Source organism: Olea europaea, chromosome 15 (genome assembly GCF_002742605.1).
Source record: "Olea europaea var. sylvestris chromosome 15, O_europaea_v1, whole genome shotgun sequence".
NCBI lineage: Eukaryota > Viridiplantae > Streptophyta > Magnoliopsida > Lamiales > Oleaceae > Olea > Olea europaea.
Window position 1 is genome coordinate 11,016,300 of NC_036251.1, and position 9,445 is coordinate 11,025,744.

Below are 9,445 nucleotides of genomic sequence, written 5' to 3' on the forward strand. Positions count from 1 at the left end.
AACGAAAGGAAAAGAAATAACATATAATCAAGAATGATATGGTTAACTATTTTTTTAGACATTTAGAAATTTACAACGATGGATTGAATAACATTATCAAATGTTTTTACTTTTCTGTATGAACATATTGTCTATTATAGAAGTGAATGGAAAAAAATTAGAAAAAGTAGAGAAAGAAGAAAGCATTAAATGCAGTTTGTCAAAATGAAAATATTGGCTTGGGAAATGAGTATTGTGTTAATCATGTATCTATACTATTGTGGATTAACGAAGAAATTTGTGCGTATGATTTTTGATATAATATAGGAATAATGAAAATTTTGAAAATTTATTATATTTAAACTATATGTTTTTGCAAGGTGAACTATCTGAAATTTCAAATTTTTTATTTGTTTAATTTTTTTCTGTCTTTCATTTTAACTATAACTGTAACTAAACTATTTAATTGTCTAGCATGAGTTCAAGCATCTAAAAAAGTTAAAGTTTAGTTTATTTTTAACTTATTTTTGTTTGTTTGTTTATTTGTATAATTAAATACTTTTTTTTTTACCATTATTGTTGTTTACTGTTCTCTTTGTCGTTACTTAAAGCATATTTATGTATATTTCTCATTAATATTTAAATTTTGTATTATTGATGTTTATATAATTTTTACATTGTTAAAAAGTTGAATGAATTTAATATATCTTTAACAGTTTGTTGTAACTAATTCTTGATTTTAATTTAATATATCTTTAACAGTTTGTTGTAACTAATTCTTGATTTTTATATATTTTGGTTTTTGTGTATGAATGGCTTAACACATTTGCTAATAATGTTTATGGATTATTTTAGATTGTATTGCTTAGATTGGAGTTGAAATATTTAGTAGTTCTTTCTGCTATCGTGATGGATATTTTGGAAACGTCTATTCATGAAGATCATGTTATTGTTAACTCTGATATTGTCTCTAAAAGTGGGAATGAGTTGCACAGAGCCTTCTGTCACCAACAACGAGTTCAAAGAGAGAGAGAAAGGTGAATAAGATTTAGAAATAATTGTAGTGATTATCATAAAAGAAGAAATGATCCTATGTTATCGGAAAATAATTATTTTGTTGTTACTCAGCTACATGAATCCATAATGCATCAAAATTCTAATGCTTCAACTTCAAATCAAAAATCACATAATATTTTTTATTCTGAATTTGCAATATCTTTCAAAGGATTGAACATATCATCTACTACACATGTATTGCCAATATCCAGTTATTGTAAACATTGTAATGCACATAAATTTTATAGAGAAAGTAAAGGGTTTTGTTGTTCAGATGAAAAAATTAAACTTTTTATATGTGATTCACCAGTTCAACTGTATAATTTATTTACTTCTAAATAACTACATTGTATGGAATTCAAAAAAATTGTAAGGGGATACAATAATTATTTTGCTTTCACTTCATTCGGTGTAAAATACGATAAATAACTTTTTAAAACGTATAAAGGTATTTACACATTCAAAGTTCAAGGACAAGTGCATCATTATATAAATGAATTTCTTTCAAAAAATAATACGCCTTCTTATATACAATTATATTTTTACGATACAAAAAATGAAGTTGAAAATCGTATGAAAATTTCATCAAACTTTGTTAAATTTACTTTAGTTGATTTAATCGAAATTTTAAAAACAAATCCATACAGTAAATTCTTTAGATATTTAAGTAATATGACTAACTTGCATAATCATCAAATACATATACGATGTAATCCAAGACTTGATCAAAGAGTTTTCAATACTTCTACAGCATCTCAAGTAGCTGCTATATGGGTAGAAGATAATACAAATGCTAATGTTCGTGCTCGTGATATCACTATATATGGTCATTCTAATGATTCACACAAAGTTCATTACTATTATGGGTGTTATGATCCATTGCATATTCGTTACTTTTTCTATATGGGGAATCTGGTTGACATGAAGGCATTGAGAGATATAGAAATAAGAATTTCTAGTCTGATTGTATGTCAACATTGGATGTTTTTTCTAACACAACTACTTCTGCAGTTGAAATTATCGAAAAAGAGAACGAATGTTTGTAAATATATCATTTGCCAGAATTTTTTATGTTTTACGTTATCTTACGTTATCAAGAAATATTGAATTTAGTTACCCTTTGGGTTTTGTAGTGCTCAATGAAGCGAAAAAACGTACTCAGGTATCTTGTCGAGAATATTATTCATATAAATTACAGATTAGGTATTTTGGTAAGTCTGTGTTACTTCACGCCAGTAGATTTTTTCAACAATATGTTGTAGATATGTACGTTAAAATAGAAACTACTAGATTAGATTATTTTCGCAATAACCAAAAACAAATTCATGCTGAACTTTACCAAGGTGTTGTAGATCGTTTTCAAAATGGGGAAACAAAAGGATGCGAAGTTGGAAGAAAATTTGTTTTACCACAATCATTTACATGTGGGCCTCGTGATATGCAAAGAAAATACATGGATGGAATGGCTCTTGTGCAACATTATGAAAAATCGGATATATTTTTTACTATAACATGTAATTCGAATTGGTTAGAGATTAAGCAAGAACGAAAAAACAATGATGAAATCCAAAATCGACCAGATTTAATTGTAAGTATATTTAGAGCAAAATTAAAAGGATTGAAACATGATTTATACAAAAACAAATATTTTAGGCCATGTTATTGCATATATATAAGTGATTGAATTTCAAAAAAGATGCCTTCCTCATGTACATATGTTGTTAATATTTAACTCTGGAAATAAAATTACTTGTGCTGAAAAAGTTGATAGGATAGTGTCATGTGAAATTCCTAACAAAAACAAATACCTTCATCTTTATTCTGTTATTGTTAGACATAATATGCATGGTTCTTGTGGAGATTTAAATTCGAAAAATGTATGCATGGAGGCAAATAAAAGTTGTAAATATAAATACCCTAGAGATTTTTGTAATATTACTGTGTTTGGTCAAAACTCATATCCGTTGTATAAGTGTCGTGATACTAATATTTCTGTTCGAGTTAGGGGCCAAATTTTAGACAATTGATAGGTTGTATCATATAATCCTTTTTTAAGTGCGAAATTTGATTGTTACTTTAATGTTGAAGTATGTTCTTCTATCAAAACTGTAAAGTATTTGTATAAGTATGTTTACAAATGATATGATCGTATTAATTTTTCAGTTCTTAAAAATGAAACAAAGAAGGATATAGATGAAATTTCTGCTTATCAATATGTTAGATGGATATCTCCACCTGAACTTATGTGGAGGATTTTTTCTTTTAATATGTCAGAAATTTGTCCTACAGTTTACTCTTTACAGCTTCATATCGAAAATCATCAGCAAGTAACATATGACAATGAAGATGATTTATCTACTGTTGTTGAAAATGAAAATAAAAAAAGAACTATGTTGACGAAATTTTTTCGCATGAATAAAGAAAATGAGTTTGCACGTACACTTTTGTATAGATATTTCCTAACATATTTTGTTTAGAACACGAATACGAAAATTTGGACTCGCAGAAAAAAAAGTTGTTATAGGACGAATTGTCATGGTAAATCCATTTGAAGGAGAACGATATTTTCTTCATGTTCTTTTGAATCATATTCGAGGTCCAACATCGTTTCAAGATTTACGAATTTTAAATGGAGTTACTGTTGTTACATATCCAGAAGTAGTGATTCTACATGGTTTATTGAGCGGAGATAATAATTGTGAAGAATGTTTATCTGAAACTGTTATTTATGAAATGCATACTTCTTTAAGATGTCTATTTTCTACATTTCTCAGCCTCTGCAACCCTAATGATCCAAAATTGGAATACATTTAAATCTTATATGATTGATGATTACATGCATAAAAATATTTCTTCACATGATGTTGAACTTCGAGCTTTAAACGATGTTAGTTGTATCTTAGAATCTTTAGGTAAAAATATAAACGATTACGAAATAGTATCATTCAATGTAGATATGAACGAAAATGATAAATTAAGGAGAATAATTGAAGATGAGACAATAAATCTGAATATTGAAGAAAGATATGTTTGTGCAGCAAGTTTAAATAACAAACAACAAATTGCATATGATATGATTATGGAAAAAATAACATCGAGATCAAGTGGTGTTTTCTTCATCGATGGTCCAGGCAGCACAAGTAAAATATTTTTATACAAAGCATTGCTAAGTACTGTAAGGTCTCAAAATGCAATTGCTTTGACAACTGCGTTTTCTGGAGTAGTTGCATCCCTTCTACCCGGAGGTAGAACTGCTCATTCAAGGTTTAAAATTACTTTGGAAACAATAGGTGAAATAAGTTGCTCCACTAGTGAACAATCTACTTTAGGAATATTGTTGAAAATGTGCAAGTTAATAATTTTGGATGAAACTCCTATGGTAAACCAGTGTGCTGTCGAGGCTGGGATAGAATGCTAAAAGACATTAACGATTGTAATTTACCTTTCGGTGGTAAAGTTATGGTTCTTGGGGGGATTTTCGACAAGTTTTACCAGTAGTACCAAGAGGGAAAAAAAGAAGACATAATTAAAGCTAGCTTAATCTTTTCTGATCTATGACCTCTATTATTACATGTATCATTAGTTGAAAATATGAGGGCAAAGTTTGATCCTATTTTTTGTGATTACATGTTAAAAATTGGAAACGGAACAGAGCAACAACATTCTTGTAATTGCATTCAACTTCCAAACAACATAATTGTACAATTTGAGGATGAAATAAAATCTTTAAAAACTTTAATACATTATGTTTTTCCAAATATAGAATCATATGCTGACAATTTACATACGATGGCAAATCGATTCATTCTTACACCTAAAAATGAATGTGTTGATCATATTAATAAGATTTTATTAGAACAAATTTCAGGTGAAATTTTTACATACTATAGCTTTAATGAAACAATTGATAAATCAAAACAAAGCTTGCAAGAATATTTCCTTAATAGTTTGATCTCAAATGGTTTCCACCACATAAGTTAAAACTTAAAGTAAATTGTCCAATTATGTTGCTACGAAACATCAATCCTTCTGAAGGGTTATGCAACGGAACACGACTTGTTGAAAATTTGAGAAAAATGTCATTCTAGCGGAAATTAAATCAGGCGAATATTATGGAAAATTTATTTTTTTACCAAGAATTCCTTTTATATCATTTCAAAGTGATCAAAGTTCAATTCCATTCAAAAGACTCAATTTCCAATTAGGCCATGCTTTGCGATGACGATAAATAAAGCACAAGGACAAACATTTTATTTTGTTGGTTTATATCTTCCAGAGCCAGTTTTTTTTCGTGGTCAACTTTATGTAGCATTATCAAGAGCAAAAACAAGTAAATCTCTAAAAAAATTAATTAACCCATCAACTGATGAAACTTTGCACAGCAGATGCACTAAAAATGTAGTGTATAACGAAATTCTTTCGTTTATACATCCGTAGAAGATATTGTCGAAATAATACAGGTTTGTTATATTTGTAATAATATTATAAACTTAGTTTTAAATATTTTTTCTGTTAGCTGATAAGTTCTATTTATTTTTTCAGTAGCAACTTTTGTTTAGGTGTGAAAAGGATCCAAAAAATTTTGATCTATCGAGCAACTCAGGTATGTCGATTTTATAGTTTTTCCTTCTAGATTTATAATTTTTGCAGATTAGATTTGTTTATTTTTTAAATTGCTCTTTCTAGTAGACTGTTACCATGATTTCTTATAATTTGAGCTTCAAATCTATTGTATAACTATGATATGTCAATTTTATAGTTGTTTTAGTTTAGGTTTTTAAATAATTTCTTGAGTTGTCGATTCATCATCATTTCAGTTTCATATCCTGTATTTTGAACTGATTTTTTTCTTTTATTTATGTGTGTACAATTTTCTATTCTTAGTTTGTAGAATTAAGAGTCATCGTAGTACTTTATACTTTTCAGTTGTGAAATTCTTCAAAAAGCAAAAAAATCAAACATAGATAAAACATTTGTGACTTGAGATATGTTCATTTCATATTATAATTACTATAAATTGCTTTGTTTTGTTTGTTCAACTTTCGTTTCTCCTTGTTCATATTAAGTTTGTTTTTGTCTTATAAAATAATTTCTTAAATTGATAATTGTTGATTGGTTGAACTTTAAATGTTGTGTTTTTAAGTTATTTCCGTTTCCCTGTTTTAGTGTGCAGAATTTTTGATTTTTAATTTGAAAATTTCATGCTTAAAGTATTTCTGCTATGCACTTATATAAAATTCTTTGTTACAACAGTTATTTTTTTTATTTAGAAAGTAATTATTAAGGATTTATGGCTGTAGTTTGATATGGTTTAATTTCAATTTTATGAATTACATAAGTTTCGAATTTGATCAATTACATAGATTAATACTTCGTTCATATATTTATTGTCATTAAATTTAATGAATGCAAAATATAGTACTTAAATTTCCTACTTGTGAGTACGAAATCGCTCTTAAATAATAAATATTGGTTGTTGTTCATATTAACTTACGTTGGTTGTTTGTTTAGTAAAAATAAAAGCTGGAAAAAAAAATTCAATCTATAATTTTTTTTGATGATTAAGTACTGAACTCTCTGAAAAAAATTTCCTCACCAGTTGTATCGTGTTACCAACTGCTGCAGATTTGACTTTGTGGTGTTAAAAAAGATGGCGAGTAAAGAAATCTATATTTCTTTTCTGACAAATAAATAGTTGTACAGCATATTGATTCAGGTAATATGCTGTAAACGTGGGCAACTTAATGTTGAGTCTTTAGTTAAGCTTCAACCAAGTATTTGGTTAGTGAAGATTCTTCAGTTCAAAAGTTGCTTTAACTTTATTTATTTTTATTGTTCCAAATAATCGTAACTTGTACAACGAATGCCACTTATATATATTAAACTTGTAAATTATTGGTTCTTATGTCGAATTTCTTTATCGTAAAGGAAATTTTTATTTTCGTTTCTGGTTTTTATTATAAAACTATTTTCTATCGTTCTTAGTTCTTATAATTTTGCAAGTAGATAACGTTTGTTCAGCTATTATTCTATAAATAATAAATAATATTTATTTTTATATAATTTTTTTCTATTACTTATTACTTTAACTAAATATTAGTAATTGAATCAAAGATTAAAAAATAAACGTTTTATGTCAAATCATAATAGCAATTTAATTTTTACATATTCACTTATACAAAATTTAAATTGTACTTTTCAACTAACAGAAATAAGTTTAATTACCATTTACGAATATTAATATTTGAAACTTTTATATTAATAAATAAAGTGTAAAATATGAATAAACAAAACCAAAATAACTATCATTCCTTCGTTTGTAAAAAAATTATTTAATTACAATTTACAAATATTGATATTTAAAATTTTTATATTATAAATATAAAATATAAATAAACAAGAATAAAACACAAGTGGCATTATATTATTTACTTAATATAATCTTTATTTTAAAAAACTATATTAAATATTTAATAGCAAAGAAAATCTTTTATGTTCATTCAATGAATACAAAAGTATAATTATATCGTCTCTTTCTATTAAATGATGAATAGACAAGTATAATCATTACTTATCTGAGTAATAGTTATCTTTACATAATAGATATTTTTTAGTTGACACGTAACACATAAGATCATCCATAAACAAATTGAAAATATCTATTAAATATCTTATTGTCAAAAGTATTTATTATAAATAGCATACATACCTTATTAATTCATCGAGAGGATAAAGTAACAATAAGAAAAAAAATTTCTAAAAACGATCTAATCTCTTTTATATATAAAAAAATTTCAGATGTTAAAATATTAAGATGAAACATTAGTTGGTCTCAATTTTTTGTTGCTATAATTGAAATGTATTTTCTGGGGATAGGATAAATGTTCCCTTGATGCATGGATTAAAAATCAAAATTATTGGAGCTCATAAATCAAACATTATTTTAGTTTGAGTGGTTCTTTTATATATAAAAGACTTATTTGATGATAACTATATACAATATAATTAAATTGTGTAATTAGTCGAATCTTTTTTTATTGTTCAATATCCAATCGATTTAATGACTTTTTTTATTTACGTATAATATTATTTTATGAAAGATTCTGCGATTGAAAATAAAAGAGAGAAAAATGAGGAAAAAATTTAATGGAGCCAAACACAAGCTCAGCTGTAGTATAATATTTTGTCACTTAAATGGGGTTGAGATTTTTATTTAATCACCCAATTTTGACTCAAAAATTTATATACATTTAACATATTCAATATCGTCAAATAAATTAATCAACATCTTTTTGACTGAATATTAAATTTTTTAAACATTGTGCTAAGTTTTACTTTGATTTATCGCAACTACTTTTAAGAAATAAACAATATACATGCTTTAATATTCTTCGTGTCACATTATATAAGGATAAAATAAATTTGTATAAAAAATATATCAATCATCAAGGAAAAAAGGAAATTATATTGATAAAATTATCGCGAAAAAATAATAAATATTAATAAAATAATTGCTTTTTTAAAGAAAAAATCACGAATTATACGCATTTTTTAATATACATGCTTGATGTACGTTTAACTATCTTCGATATTCATTTATATCATTCGATGTATCTATTATATAGTTGTCGAAATAAATATTTATAAAGATTTATGATAGATTTTTATAAAATAAATAAATAAATCACGTAATGAAAATAAAAAATAAAAAATTAACACTAAACATCATCTAAAAAAAAAATATATTTGCTTGACGGAGCAACTCCGTGATGCATGGAGCAAAATTACTCCGGGTGCCTGCTCCTGACATCAAGAGTTGATGCCAGGAGCAAAATTGCTCCACGCATCATGGAGTCTATTTTTTTTTTTTGTCAATTTTTTTTAATTATTTGATTTTTTTAATAACAATCTACCATAAATCTTCTATATTCTCTCGAAACTTATTTTGAGAACTATATCATAAATACATCAAATCATCTAAATAAATATAAAAAATAGTTAAACGTACATCAAACGTGTGTGTTAAAAAATGTGTATAACTCATATTTTTTCTTTAAAATATCAATTATTTTATTAATGTTTATTATTTTTTCGCAACAATAATTTTTGACGACATTTAGAAAATTTCCTAATAAACATTAAGATTTTTTTAATGTCAAAAGAGATATTATTTAAAAAATTAAAAATTCCGATAACATGCTAACTTTATAAATTCATCAACGATTGTACGGTAGTCAAATGCATAAATCTTCTATATTCTCTCGAAACTCATTTCGAGAACTATGTCATAAACGCATTGAATGATCTAAATGAATATAAAAAATAGTTAAATGTACATCAAACGTTTATTCTTTAAAAAAATCAATTATTTATTAATGTTTATTATTTTTTCGCGTTATAATAAAAATAT